At 36.7% G+C, this 16,302-nt stretch overlaps 1 pseudogene; it reads right to left on the reverse strand.

Annotated features, from left to right (window-relative positions):
- Positions 1-9,396, reverse strand: part of LOC108707484 — a 100,722-nt pseudogene extending 91,326 nt beyond the window's left edge.
- Positions 9,397-16,302: the final 6,906 nt, after the last annotated feature.

Raw genomic sequence — 16,302 nt, forward strand, 5'->3', positions numbered from 1 at the left:
CTGGTGGATTGCCAACAACCTGGACACATATGCGGCATTACAAACTACACGAAAAAATTATTAGCTGGACTGTTCTAAAAGATAGGTACAACATCCCAGACTTTATAGATATCACCAAATACGACATTTACTAGCCACCTTGCAGAAGAGGTTCTCCTTTAGCTACCTTTGCTTCAGAGGTTGTGCTGTGGCAGGAACAATGGCACATATACTCTGGTATTGAAATAAAGTGCAACGGCTATGGATAAGGCTATACCAACGAATCCACACAGTTTTACAGATAGCCATACCTAAATGCCCGGAGGAGGCTTTATTAAACAAAACAATTGACGCTCTTACCAAGGCGCAATATACCTTAATCACACACTTTTTTACAGCTACTAAACAGGTTATAGCAAAAGCATGGTTAACCCCACAATTGGCCTTTTCGGAAGTCAAAGCTAGAATGGATAGGGTATTCATTAGGGAGAAGTTAACAAGTATAACATTGGACAGACAGAAACAATTCACGAAGGTTTGGGACCCGTGGATCCAGTATTGCTAGTCTACATTATTGTACTGAGATTTAACTTGCCCCAGAACAAGCACCAGTGGTTATTTCTCTGTTAGTTATCTCCCCTTTTTATTTTATATACTCCAGTTGTATTTGCTATTTTTTAAATATTTACACCATACAACCACCCCAATTATATTGATGTCATATAAGCATCATTGATTTGAAAAATAATGCATTGTGTGCTCAACAACTAGGGGTCCATTTACTTAGCTCGGGAAAACTTCGAATTTCGAATGTTTTTTTTGGCTACTTCGACCATTGAATTGGCTACTTCGACCTTCGACTACGACTTTGAATCGAACGATTCGAACTAAAAATCGTTCGACTATTCGACCATTCGATAGTCGAAGTACTGTCTCTTTAAGAAAAAACTTCGACCCCCTAGTTCGCCACCTAAAAGCTACCGAAGTAAATGTTAGCCTATGGGGAAGGTCCCCATAGGCTTTCTAATCTTTTTTTGTTTGAAGAAAAATCGTTCGATCGATGGATTAAAATCCTTCTAATTGAACGAATAGCGCTAAATTCTTAGACTTCGATATTCGAAGTCGAAGGATTTAACTTCGACAGTCGAATATCGAGGGTTAATTAACCCTCGATATTTGACATTAAGTAAATTTGCCCCTAATGTCGAATTTGAAAATAAGATGTCATAATTAAATATGTAACAGCAATAAGGAGGAAAACAAATGTAATGTTGTAATACAAAACGTCTTCAATAAAAAATATTGAAAAAAAAATAAAAAATAAAAACCCTGTCAAAGTGAAGAAATGTACCTGGCTTATGTGCATAAGACCATGGGCAAAATATTCTCAATGATGACTAGAGGTTAAAAAAACTGCTGCACTGATTATATAATATAATATAGTATTCTTTAAATATACTTTGTTAAAAATTCAAAAGAGCTAGATTATTAAGTAAGAAAAAGTATTAAATACATTAGTTATATCTTTTTCATTCAAACGGCTGTAACATACCATCACAATATTCTACTACATGCATGACCAAACAGGCTTAATGTCTTAAAAATACTAGCATCTGTAAATTCCACTGGGAAGAGTTACCATTTGCACAAGATATAAATATAGCAGGGAATTATTCTTACTGTTTTTTTGGGCTTTTGAGAACTCTGAACCACCTTCCTTCTTAAATAATGCAAAAGCATTGGGTTGTGGGAGTTGATTAGCCAAGAGAAGAGCTTTTTGAATTTTTATCCGTCCCTCCAAAAGCTGGTCCAAAATAGCTGAAAAGAGATGATAAAAACAGAACACTAATTAATACAAAATAACACGATTTCATTAGTTAATACAGGTATGGGATCCATTATGCAGAAAGCTCCAAGTTATAGGAGGGCCATCTACCATAGAATCCATTTTATAGTAATAATCCAAATTTTTGAAAATTATTTCCTTTTTTCTCTGCAATAATAAGACAGTAGCTTGTACTTGATTCCAACTAATCTCATTTTTAGTTTTTTGGAAGCAAAACAATCCTATCAGGTTTAATTAATATTGTATGGAGATCAAATTATGAAAAGATCTGTTATCCGGAAAACCCCAGGTTCCGTGCATCCTGGATAACAGGTCCCATACCTGAATTAATATATGTTTGGATGGGGGGGTAGACATTTTATGGGCATCTAGCCAAGAGCATACACCCCAGTCCCCCTTTTTTGCAGGACCGTGCTGATTAGCAGCCCCATCCCACAACCATGACCTCATCTTGGCCTGCAATAGAGCATTTTGCACAGAGCTTTGGACATGAGCAGAGTGCCAATGTATGCCATAAAATGCTTGTGGCCAGACTGTGACATGGCTATCATAAAAAAAATGGAGAGCATTTTTATTACATAGGCTTAATGTCTTAAAAATACATGTAGTTTCACAAAGTGTAATGGTCAACACTGTGCCTCTGAGTTGAGCAGCAATTTTTGTGTCTGCCTTCACGCTTTTAAAATGTTCAGAGTAGGGATATGCAGGCTGGCCAAAAAACACTGGAGCTGACAGGTGGAGGATGACATTACTGTGCCCACTTTTTATAGACTAGTGCCTGTGTGCCCTGCCCATGATGCCAGAGTGGTGCGGGTGGTGAAGAAGCAGGTTAGGGTCAGATGCAGGTCTACTTTTTGTCGACCTGCACGTCACAAGTTGAGAAGTATGCAATGCAATAGGCCTCAAATGTCTATACCTAACCACCTGATAGCACCTCTGTCTATGACTGGCATGCTGATGAATGAGCAGCATGGATTTTAATTTTTCATAGGGCTCTCCCTCTTCAGAAATATAAAAAGTTCAAGTACTACTTGAAAGGCAAATATCGGTCTGTCTTATAGGTGGGCCAGACAGTCAGACACTAATACAATAGAGTTAGCTTTGTCAAAAGAATTACAACTTCTCCCTTAACAACTTAATACCAAATGACTACCATAATCTGCAAGCTAAAGCAAAGATTTCTCCCACAGTATTCAAAAACTACATTGTCAACTAGCACGAAACTAATTTCTTACAAAATTTATGATTAAATTTACTGGAGAACATTTTAGCAAAAGAAATTCAGATGAACTCCCATGGTTTCAAAAGACAGTCACATCTGGGCACTCGCCAAAATTAGAAATCACGTAATTAAAGAGAGTGTGTCTGAACCATAGGGCTGTGCATTATGTATGGCAAGCCAGCAGGATTACTTGTCAAACCTCCCAGGATGTGTTGGCTACAGAAAATTAATGATTTTATTCTTTGAAACAATTACCTCCCAAAGACACCTTCAAACGAACTTATAAAAAAAAGATTACCTTTTAAGTAACTTATATTTAAATCTATAATCCTGACCAATTCCAAAATATTTCACTTGAACAAAGGTGTAGCATTTGTAAATTAGACTTATGGATCTAAAATGCCCATTTCCCGTAGAAAATCATTTGCACAGGGAAATATTCTAAGAAAATAAAATAGGCTCTAACTGTGTTATTAATCAAAATATACTGTATATCACTAACAATATATACTTACTACAAGTTTACACTGATGGAGAAAATACTTTTATGAGGTTTTTATAAAAGGTGCAAAGTTTTCTATAGGTTCTATTACCTATTAGCAACCAATCAGCGGGTAGCATTTACCAGTCACCTTTTTAAAAGCAAACATTGCATTGGTTGCTAAGGATTACAGTACCTGGACAAACTGTGTTTTTTATTAAGGTAACTATGATGAGTAGTGTTGCTCTATGGTAGGAAATATTTGAATATTTTTTCTATAATGATTCAAAATTAAGAGTAATAACTTAGCAATTGCTGCTGCCTAGAAATTCGTTGTACTTTGTTTTTTGCCTGGCAAGCAGAGTATGATATTCTATAAGAATCAAAGCATATTTAAAAAGCCAGCTATAAATGACAGATGACAGATGACTTCAAATATTACCATGTAACATGCCTAACAGGACATACCATGGCATTACAGTTTATTTCTGGCAATTTCTCTCTTAAAAGGAGTGGGCTTTGCAGATAAACTGCCAGTTCCATGAACATTATTTTGACAACAATATCCATTTAACAAACAAGCCAAGTGTAAATCACTAGGGGTTTCAAGTATTAGTATCTATTGTTATGATAAATATCACGGTTTGTAGAGCAAAGAACTATTTTATGTTCAGTATCAACATCAACAGACACAGTGCACTTGTACCTAAAGGATGAGTACATTTACAACTTTACTATATACATTTTCAGTGACTGCAAATTGAATGATTGTAAATTAAACTGCTACTGAAGGCAGTTATGTTGGCCCCTTGAAATATTCTGCACTGCTGGTACTGACTACATAGGCCAAACAATGCTGCGGTAGTAAGCTCTCCTCCAGTCAAGACTATTTTCCACGAGACCTTGAATGTAGAGAGTAAGAATCACAAGTATTGAGCAAAGTTAAGTCTTGGGTGAACAAGAACTGCCTACTACTACAATGGCACAAGTACGAAAAACCAGCAGTGACATTTTACAGAAGCAAACAGATATTACTTCCAATAGCAACTACATTTGGGGGCAGATTTACAAAATTCGAGTGAAGAATTCGAATGTAAAAAACTTCGAATTTCGAAGTATTTTTTGGGTACTTCGACCATCGGTTAAATTCGTTCGAATTCGAACGATTCGAACGATTCGAAGTAAAAATCGTTCGACTATTCGACCATTCGATAATCGAAGTACTGTCTCTTTAAAAAATACTTCGACCACCTACTTCGGTAGATAAAACCTACCGAAGTCAATGTTAGCCTATGGGGAAGGTCCCCATAGGCTTGCCTGTGATTTTTTGTTCGAAGGATTTTCCTTCGATCGTTGGATTCAAATCCTTCGAATCGTTCGTTTCGAAGGATTTAATCGTTCGATCGAACGAAAAATCCTTCGATCGATCGATCGCAGGATTTGCGCAAAATCGTTCGACTTCGATATTCGAAGTCGAACGATTTTAGTTCCCAGTCGAATATCGAGGGTTAATTAACCCTCGATATTCGACTATTGATGAATCGGCCCCTTGGTGTCATCATGGAAAATGTATTTTTGGGTTGATAAACCCCTTTAAAGACATCACAAGCCTATTCTAAAGTTTCTCTCCCTGCAATAAAGTATGTCGCACTGAACCTAATCGCTAGAATTTTTTTTTTATTATTTTATATATATATATATATATATATATATATATATATATATATATATATATATATATATATATATATATATATTATAAAAAGTGCCTCTCCAACTTACAATGACTACTTAAGCTGTCCATAATTATAAACCACACCGCCATGTTTACATGCTTAATCAATATTAAGCACTATTATTGGGGTTATGTAATTAAAGACACTAAGTTTGCCCGGAGGCAGTAACCTATAGCAACCAATCAGCAGGTAGAATTTCCTGGTCATGTGTTTAAACGCAAACATCTTATTGGTTGCTACTGGTTACTGCTCCTGGGCAAACTTAGTGCCTTTTATTACATGTGGGGGTAAGTCTCTGCACATGCACCATTTAAATCCATCCCCAGGACAGATTGCTTTAAATGGTGAAAATGAAATGGATTTCTCTGATCTGAGCTGAAGCTAAGTAAAAGTTCAGTGAAGTTCTGTCCTCAAAGTTGGTGCATTGCTATAGCAACAATTCAGTAAGTTTGCTATTAGATCTTGCTACACACAGGGCAGGGATTGCAGAGGTCAGTAGGGACATCCTCTTGATTTAAAGGAACAATATTGCCACAAAATGAGTGAAAATAAAAACTGATTAAATAGACAGGCTGTGCAAAATAAAAAATGTTTCTAATATAATTAGTTACCCAAAAATGTAATGTATAAAGGCTGGAGTGACTGAACATAATAGCCAGAACACTACTTCCTGCTTTTCAGCTCAGAGCTAGTCAGCGACTTGAAGGGGGGCCACATGGGACATATCTGTTCAGGAAGTTTGCAATTGATCCTCAGCATTCAGCTCAGATTCAAAGACAACAGCTATGACCCATGTGGTCCCCCCTCAAGTCTCTGATTGGTAACTAGTGCCTGGTAACCAAGGTAACCAGTCAGTGTAAACCAAGTGAGCTGAAAAGCAGGAAGTAGAGTTCTGGATATTATGTTAGACATTCAGTCACTCCACCAGCCTTTATACATTACATTTTTGGCTAATTAACTATATTAGAAACACTTTTTATTTTGCACAGCCTATTTACCCAGTTTTTATTTTTACACTGAACAATTCCTTTAAGCAACAAATAGTTTATATCATATTAAAGGGGACCTGTCAACCTAAGAAAGAATTCAAAATTATTATCTATTATGTTTGGTAAGCAAAATAAACTTTTCTTACATTATATAAATTATTTAAATATTTGTTGACACCTGCATTTGAATCCACAGCCACAGCAAGCATACAGCGATTTTGTGGACACTGTTATTGAGATAAGCTTTGTAACAGCTTTAAAACCTTGTTTATGTGCCAAAATGTGAGACTTGATGCCCATGCCCACTAACTACACAATTATAGACTTTGAGCAGGGCAGTGACATGTAGGAAATGCAAAATGGAAAGTGAAAGTAATTGCCTGCCCTTATTTTTTTAAAAAGGCAAATTTCTATTTATGATTAACCAATGGCACAAACTACTAGAAAAGTATAATTTTATGAAAATGGTTTATTTAGATGAAGCTGGGTTTTACATATGAGCTGTTTTATGCAATATATGCAATATTTTTATAGAGATCTACATTTTTGGGGGTATAGTTTTCCTTTAACATGATCTCAAGTCACTCTTTTTTTCTGCAATCTATTGCACATGTGCCTGGTCCTGGTCTTTGTCAGATACCACTGGATTCTGGATGTTTGTCAAGGAGTGGTCAGTTTGTATTTTTTTAGTAAACTGTTCCACATCGTCGGAATGTGGAATTGATTAGACTGTGCTGCTTAGGTTCTAATGTAAAGCTTTTATTAGAAACCTGTATGTTCCCTAGACTTTCCTTGTCCTATAAAAATGTATTTGTTTTATTTTGGACTCTCCTGGTTCCCTTTAGCGTCAAATACAAATAGCATCAGGCTAGCACAGAGGATCCAATATGGAAAGGGGGTCTGCCGCCTTAGGCAGCAGAGGAGGACAGAACCACCCATGATTTTGAAAATGTTCGGCATCCCTCCCCAGTTATTATAACCTCTTATCTTGTATCCTCGGGCTAACCAGAGCATTGGCCCAGGTAAGCAATTATAATAATTGGAAAATGCTTAACATTTGGCAACCCCCAGTGATTTTAACTTTAGTTCTCTTTCAAAGAGTAGCAGTCATTTCCACTAAAACTATAGTGGCTGTTTAATAGATCTCTTACAACCAATATTTTTCTTATAGTTGTTTACATATTTAAAGGAGAACTAAAGCTTAACTAAGGATGTAGGGCAAAAATGCTGTACATTGTGTTTTGGGCTTCTATACCAGCCCAAAGCAACCACAGTTCTTTAGCAGTAAAGATAAGTGCCTCCAAAGATGCCCCTGTAGCGCCCTATCTTCTTTTCTGCTGATTCACTGCATATGCTCGATGCGGTCAACTAACTGAGCTTCGGGACAGATGCATAAGATACTGAATATATAAAATATATATAATGCTGAGGCTGACTAGTAAATAATTTTTGGTACATATATAAAATATGGCATTTCAATCACCCTGCCTTTCCTTACCTAAAGTCCTGGACGAGATAGAGTTCATACATGTCAATGAACGTTTGAAATACCAAATTGATAACCAAATGGAGAAATACACAGAGATCTGGGACACTTGAATTCTTCATAAAGAGATGTTTATATCCCTTTGAGTTGAATAGGGCAATGGGCAGAGTTCATTTCATTTTATTAAGAGTATATGCTTAACTGATATCTGAGGCCTATGGCAGCAACTTGCTCTTAAGGTACCAAATGTGACATGCTTAGCGATACTTCTCATATACACAGTGGATCATTTTGCTTATGGCTCATTTTCTTTTCATTTTTTTTTTCCTTTTTTCTTTTTTCTTTATTTTCTTTTTCTGTATCCCCTGTCAAGCAATATATTGTACCATGCATTCATGTGTTGTGCATTATGATGTTTTTGTACACGATCCTACGGGAAAAGTAAAAATTGATCGAAATAAAAAGAAAGTTGACAAAAAAATATGGCATTTCTATCCATATTCAGTTTTAGGGTTTAGTTCTCCTTTAAGTGCTTACTTACTAGGCATAAGATGCAAGTGCTGGAAACACACATTCAGCATATTTTAAAGGTATGCATGTTTTAAAGGTTGGATTATAACCCACCATACCCACATACTTTTAATATTTCCCAATGCATGGATAGCAAGATGTTCTTCACTTACCAATTTGGTTTTTAATAGCTTGGCCCTTTTCAAAGTCCTTGGATACTTTTTCTTTAGAAAATGTTAAAACTTCACCATCATCTTCTAATCCTGAATTGCCTGAGTCTTGTTGTTTTTCTGAATCCTCATCTGTAGCTGGTTCTTGATCCCTCTCCTCATCTACCCTCTGGCTAGAGTCATCTACCTCAAGGTCTTCCTCACTGTCTTCTTGATCATCTTCCTCATTGTCAGATTCCCTTTCGTCTTCACGATCGCCTGACTCATCAGCACTTGGCAGTTCCTCATCCAAAGATGCCTCATCTTCGTCTATCAATATAAAATGTACGTTGAGATTAAAATGCATTCAGAGTTAAATCAGAAGTAGCAAAAGATAATCATATAGGCAGGGATCTAAAAATAGAAATATTAATATAAAACATTTATACATGCTTTACACATACCCCTTTAGATGCAAGGGCCTTTTAAAGATAAAGGTGGGATGGACCAAACCCATCATACTTGGGCCAAATGCTGATCCGCACTGGAACCCTAATTTGTATATGGCATTTGAGAAAATATGAATAAATTGTAAGTCATATGACTGCAAGGGTTTGCAAACAGTTCCGCAAAACACTTAGGATTCAGCCACATCCTAGAATACTAGGATTGTACCACACATAATCCTGGATCTGGTGTATTCCTATAAACACATCAAGGATTGGATCATGCTGCTCAACTAAACATAAAACGTGTGATTGGAAAATTATCAGTAATTAGGGCATACCAGAATCGTCATCAGATAATTCTCCTCCAAATTCTGCTTTCAAATCCTTTCGAGATGTTGCTTTCCCCAAGTATCGTTTGTCTGTATCCACAAGGGTTGCTGAAGTTCTGCGGAGCTGGCTAACCATTGGTATATCATCCTCATTTCCATCTTCTTCAAATCTGTCAATGACTCGGGCAACAGTGGCTGTATAAGAAAAAGAATGAATCATGATTGGAAGGAAATATTTTACTGTCAGTGTAAATACTATAAACAGCACAGACATCATTGCATTTCAAAATGCACTAAATACCAAACTAAACAAAACTGTAAGATATTTTAAATGTTAAGATAATGTGTCAAATTTTGATTTTATTTTTCTCTGAAATTCCCTATATTGTCTTTATAAATTAATTTAAACAAACAAGCTTTGTATCTACTGCACTTTCAGATTGTGCATGTCTGTGTTCCATAAAAAATTAGGGGCATAATGATCTTATCAAATTTGCAGAATCACAGTGCATATATAAACTGGTAAACAGTTTTTGGCATCTTTGGAATTCTACATACAGGTACCTACAGAATTGGAGTTTAGTCACTTTGAGGGTGATGTCCAGTTATATCTGGATTGCCTTTATATTAGTTATATACAGTTTCATATTGTAAACCACAGTCAAGACTCATCTTCTCAGAGGAATAATTTTTTTCTATATTGTTTATAAGGTGCTATGTGTTAATATGTGTTAATAATATATTGAATAAGGTACCCCCCTATTGTAAAATATAAGGATATTAGAAGTCACTGAAGAGTTCCATGTTCATATAAAAGCACAAGGCTGAAGGCGGTGTGCTTTTATAAAGGTTGTGTAACTCCGAGGTGATTTCTAATAGCCTCATATTTTACAAAAGTGGGTTTGTATTTATTATAATACACAAGTTTGTGCGAGTCGTGTGACAGAAATTACATCTCTACATACTGATTATACCTGATGACATAATTTAGCTCTATTTATAAGAATATCATTTATTATTATATAATTCTTGCACGTTCTAAATATTTGCCAGGGATATCTTGAAAGTTAGGAGATCCCAAAGAGGGCAAAACAAGGGTTTTAGTGTCACAGTGTTTGTGTTTTACAGGTTCGTGGTTCAAAAGACTATGATAAATTCACGTTTTAATACAGATCATTATTAGATTACATTAACTGTTCCCTCTAGGAACGTAACCTCAAAATATGTCCCAATATCCAAGACCAGGTTGTTGCAAACCAACCTACTATGCAGCGCAGGAGAGACACAAAACACACGTGGTTAAGTAACAGTCAGAGCGGCTCTCACATATGCTCTCACAAGCAGCTTTGTTTGTTTCCCTGTAAAGCAGCCGGTGACTGTGTAGAGATTTGTATCCGCATACCCAGTGCAGTTTGCATATTCTGATTATTAATCAGGCTTGCTGTATCGGCTTCCATAGTTACATAGTTACATAGTTAAATCTATAAAGAGGCATAATTATGTTAATGCCCTTTTTATGCAAGACAGAACTTTATTTGCTTTAGTAGCCACAGAATGACACTGCCCAGAATTAGACAATGTGTTATTTACAAAAAACCCTAGATCCTTCTCATTTAAGGAAACTCCCAACATACTGCCATTTAGTGTATAACTTGCATTTATATTATTTTTGCCAAAGTGCATAACCTTGCATTTATCAACATTGAACCTCATTTTCCAGTTTGCTGCCCAGTTTTCCAACTTAGACAAATCACTCTGCAAAGTGGCAGCATCCTGCATGGAACCTATAATTCTGCACAATTTGGTATCATCTGCAAAAATAGAAACAGTGCCTTCAATGCCCACAACCAGATCATTAATTAACAAGTTGAAAAGCAAAGGACCTAGTACAGAGCCCTGCGGTACTCCACAACACTGGTTCAATTAGAAAATGTTCCATTTACCACCACTCTTTGTAGTCTATCTTTTAGCCAGTTCTCCATCCAGGTACAAATACTATGTTCCAGGCCAACATTTCTTAATTTAACCAGTAACCGTTTGAGTGGCACTGTATCAAATGCTTTAGCAAAGTCTAAGTAAATCACATCCACTGCCATCCCAGAATCGAGGTCCCTGCTTACCTTCTCATAAAAAGAAATTAAGATAGTCTAGCAAGATCTATTATGCATAAAACCATGCTGGCATGATATGAAGTCCAGTATCTTATCCTTTATTAACCCTTCAAAAAGCTTTCCTACCACAGACGTCAGACTAACTGGACTATAGTTTTGAGGCTGAGAATGGGATCCTTTTTAAATAGCGGCTCCACATTAGCAATTCGCCAGTCTCCCGGCACCATGCCAGACCTCAATGAATCCTGAAAATTTAATTAAAGAGATTTGACAATCACAGAGCTAAGCTCACTAAGTACCCTAGGATGAATACCATCTGGCCCCAGACCTTTGTTTATCTTAACATGTTCTAGTCTATTTTGAATTTCCTCTTGTGAACCATGCATCATTAGTTGTATTACTAGAATTGGGACTATCAAGAAGGAAAACTTCATTAACTGGTTCCTCATTTGTGTTGACAGACAAAAAATATGAGTTCAGAATCTGCGCTTTTTTCTTGCTTTCATCAACCAGCTGACCCCCCTCTGATAGTAAGGGTCCCACCCCTTCCTGCTTCATTTTTTTACTATTAACATATTTAAAAAATAATTTTGGATTTTTTTTACTGCTTGCTGCAATATCCTTTTCCATATCAATTTTAGCTTGCCTTATAGCTTTGTTGCATGACTTATTGCCTCCTTGTACCGTATAAATGATGTGGCTGTCCCAACTAACTTGAAAGCCTTAAAAGCACACCTTTTCTTACCCACCTCAACACCAACACTTCTATTGAACCCAAAAGGTTTTGCTTTGCAACAACGTTCCTTGCTTACAAGGGGAATATACTGACATGTATATTTGTTAAGCAGCATTTTAAAGACTTCCCATTTTTGTTCTGTGTTTAACCCTGTGAAAAGAACCCTTATAGAATTGCTTCTGCAACAGAGTTTCAAAGGAGAACATGTTATGATCACTATTCCCTAAATGCTCATCCACACAAATGCTAGAGATGAGTTCAGTATTATTAGTTATTAAAAGGTCCTAAAGAGACCTAGTAGGTTCTTGAACGAGCTGGAATAAAAAGTTGTCATACAGCATATTTACAAACCTACTAGCTTTTTCTGTCTTGGCAACCCCATTACCCCAGTCAATGTCTGGATAATTGAAGTCACCCATAGCAACAACTTGACCCAGCTGTGAAGCCACTTCTATCTGCAAGAGTAGCTGGGCTTCATACTTGTCACTTATACGAGGTGGTTTATAGCATACACCAATGATAATTTTCTTTGTAACCTTTAACCCAGTCGAAATCTCTACCAAGAGGGATTCCACTCCCTCTTCAGTGCCAGCAATGGTTATTTCTTTAGTGCATGGCTTTAATTCAGGCTTTACATACAAACACACTCCTCCACCCTTTTTAATCCTTTCTAAAAAGGGTTTAACTACTGTACCGATGATTAGGGGCAAACAGCCAGTAACCAGGAGGTCTCGGGTTTAAACCCCAGCAGAGCCTGACACTGTATTAGCTGGAGAGGTAACAACTACGTTAGTATTTCCATATATTGGTAACTATACTATGACCTAAGTGTGCTTGAACCAAATGTTTTGCTGGCTTTTACATTGAAAAAACCTTCTGTATTCAACATAATGTACGGAATGGGAACAAGATTTACCAACTCCACTTCTTGGAGATGGATATAATTTGGACAGCAACTAAGAAAGTGTCTGAGAATATAGCAACAAAGAAGCTCTCATATAAGTTTTTAACTGGATGGTATATGACTCCCCAAAGAAAACATTGGATTTCACAACAACATTCGCCTTTATGTTTTAGAGCCTGCGACAATATAGGAACTGTAGCCCATATACAGTATGGTGGGATTGTCCAGCAGCACAACGTCATTGGAATGGAGTGCATACTTTGATACAGGAGATTTGTTCAATAACATTTCTGCTAAACCCATGGGAACTTGCATAACAGTTAAATAAGCAAGCCAGACACTTGGTTATGCATGTACTTTCAGCACCAAAATGGATATTTGCTATAAATTGGCTGTCCCCAGACATACTCTGGCAAGACTCTGAACAAAATTAATGCCATATACATAATGGAACAATTATCAGCACAGGATAATATGGACAAGTTTGTTGAAATTTGGACACCATGGCAGAGCCATGTTACTGAGAGATGACTTAACTTGCAGTGATATTGACAGAGAACTTGAGCTTTTCATACTAAATTATTTTTCTTTTCTTCTTGCTTGATTTGTTTTTTTCTTATTTTACCTGGTTCCTCAATTATGCAAAAGAAGATTGAGATGACATATTTTATATTATTGTATATTATATAAACAATATGTGGAAGCAGGGACGGACTAGGGGGCTTGGGGCCCACCGGGGCTACTGCCCCAGGGCCCCCGCTGCCGCTCCAATGTGCCACATCGTGCTAGAGTGCACATGTGCGGCACCGCGTTTGTGCGCACGCTGCGCCACTTAGTAGTGGATCTGTGCCTAGGATCTGTTTTTTTCTCGGTGTCCCGTCGGCCCAGTCTGACACTATGTGGAAGTAAATAGTACAACATGTAAAATGTATAGATGTTTAATCTGTTGAACCAGGAACAAAATAAAAAGCATTTTGAATGAAAAAAAAAAGAAAACACCTTCTGTAGGCAGAGACACCAGATTATGGTAACCAGTCTCTCCTTCCACTCTGGAGTAATCTATGCATTGCGTCAGTAGATAATTGGTAATTCTGAAAGTTAATGCAAGAGTGTGAGATTGAGGTCATTTAATGAGCCCAACTTTAGCAGTACTTTTTCCCATTTATATTCAGGTGCATATTTATCAAGGGTCGAATTTCGAATTGAAAAATCTTCAAAATTCTAATTCAAAAACACCAACTGGCCGAATTAGAATCTTATGAATCGATGAATAGCGCATTCGATCAAATTCGATTTGAAATTTTTCCCCAAAAAAACTTTGATTCTTCAAAGTTCACTGAATTGAAGTTTTTCCCAAAAAACCTTTGATTTTTCAAAGTCCACCAATTGACTCCAAGTAGGTTGTAGGAGGTCCCCCATAGGCTAAAACAGCAATTCGGCAGGTTTTAGATGGTGAATGGTCAAAGTCGAATTTTTAAAGAGACAGTAGGGAGCAGATTTATCAAAGGTCGAGGTGAATTTTCGAATTAAAAAAATTCGAATTTCGAGCTATTTTTGTGTACCTCGACTAGGGAATAGTCCAAATTCAATTCGAATTTGAAAAGAATTTGAATATCGAAATTTATCATGTACTGTCTCCTTTCATAAATCTACCCCTCAGTATCGGGCTGGCCCACCAGGATGCCAGGAAAACTCCCAATAGACCCAGGTGTCAGTGGGCCCTCCTGCTTCAAAACATTTGGCCTATTTCATGGGCATTCCCTATTTTTCTATGAGAACATAGAGGCTAAATAGATGGAATAATAGATTATAATTTGTAAACCAAAGATACTAGGAGAAAAGAGGTTGAGCAAGGAGAGGAGAGGAAGAAAAAAGTTTAAAGAGTGGGAGTGGGTCCATTTTCTAAGATTTTCTGGAGGGCCCCTGGTGTACAAGTCTGACACATATATATCCATTCTTGCCACTGCTGAAAATTCCACTTAAATTATGGCAACAACATTATCTCTTTACAACCACTAGAGGTGCTACTGTCACACCAAACACAATGAATATTAAAGCTTACTATTACAGTAAGGGGCTTATTTACTAAAATTCAAATGAATAAAACATTTTTATGAAAACAAATATAAACCAAACTCGAAAGAATTGGAGTGACAAAACATTCCAACAAAATCGAGCGTCAATTAGTATTGTACACTTGATGCTCTGAAAACACGGTTTTATCAAATTTTCAATGCGAATACTTGACTTTATGGATTATCGGACAAAAACCCTGACTTTTTCATGTTATCCAGCGCAGATCACGATGTCAAGAGACAACTTCATGGACATCTGCCATTGACTTCTACATGACCTCGACAGGTTTGAGATGGCGTATTTTCAGATTTGAATTTTTAGCAGATTTGGGGTATGATAAATCTTTAAAAATGTAAGGTTTTTTTTCCATGAAAAATTTGAGCTTTCTCCCTAAAAACCTCAACCAGAAAAAATCGAGGTTTAATAAATGGGCCCCTAAATGTGAATGGTAAGCCTACATGCACACAAATTTTCTAGTGTGCTTGTAAAATGGGGTTAAAGGACACCTGTTGGGTGAAGCTATTTTCTTCAAGCAAAGGTGTGGGCTAATAGGGGCTAAATGGGGGTAAAATTAATTTTTATAAAAAAAATTGCCCCCCGCCAGTGATGCCATGTTGTGCAGAGTGCATGTTGATTATGTGTATGTGTGCTCCAACATGGCCGCTCAATCTTGGAGCTCCCTCAAAGTGAGGGTGCCCTAGCACTGGCGAGGGGCAATTTAAAAAAAACTACTGTTACCCCCACCGGAGTGCAGGCTCTATTAGCCCGCACCTTTTGTTGGGTAAAATGTTTTCACCCAACAGGTGTTTCTAGGTGTTCTTTATTTTATTCTTGTATTTACTCAAACGTAGTCATATTTATATTCTATTATGATGTCAATTACCTTAGGGTGCCTTATTTACTAAAACTCAAATTTAAATAATGTTTAAGTGAAAACAACATCGACCAAACTTCCTCCCACTAGTTGAACTTATTTATAAATAATTTTTCTAAAAAAATTGAAGCGGCAAAACACCGCAACAAAATTGAGCGTCGATTCATATTGTACGATCGACGCTCCGAAAACTTGGTTTTATAAAATTTTCACTCTGAAAACTTTAATTTTTCAGATTATTGGAGGAAAACCCCAACTTTTTAAAACAACTTCAGGGACATCTGACATTGACTTCTACATAACATTGACAGGTTTGAGATGGTGTATTTTCGGAATCAGATTTTTAGCAGCTTTGATGTATAATATCTTTCAAAAAATTCAACGTTTTTTTTCCACATAAAATTTTTGTTTTCCCACTAAAAACC

The sequence above is a fragment of the Xenopus laevis genome, chromosome 2L (genome assembly GCF_017654675.1).
Source record: "Xenopus laevis strain J_2021 chromosome 2L, Xenopus_laevis_v10.1, whole genome shotgun sequence".
Taxonomy (NCBI): Eukaryota; Metazoa; Chordata; class Amphibia; order Anura; family Pipidae; genus Xenopus; species Xenopus laevis.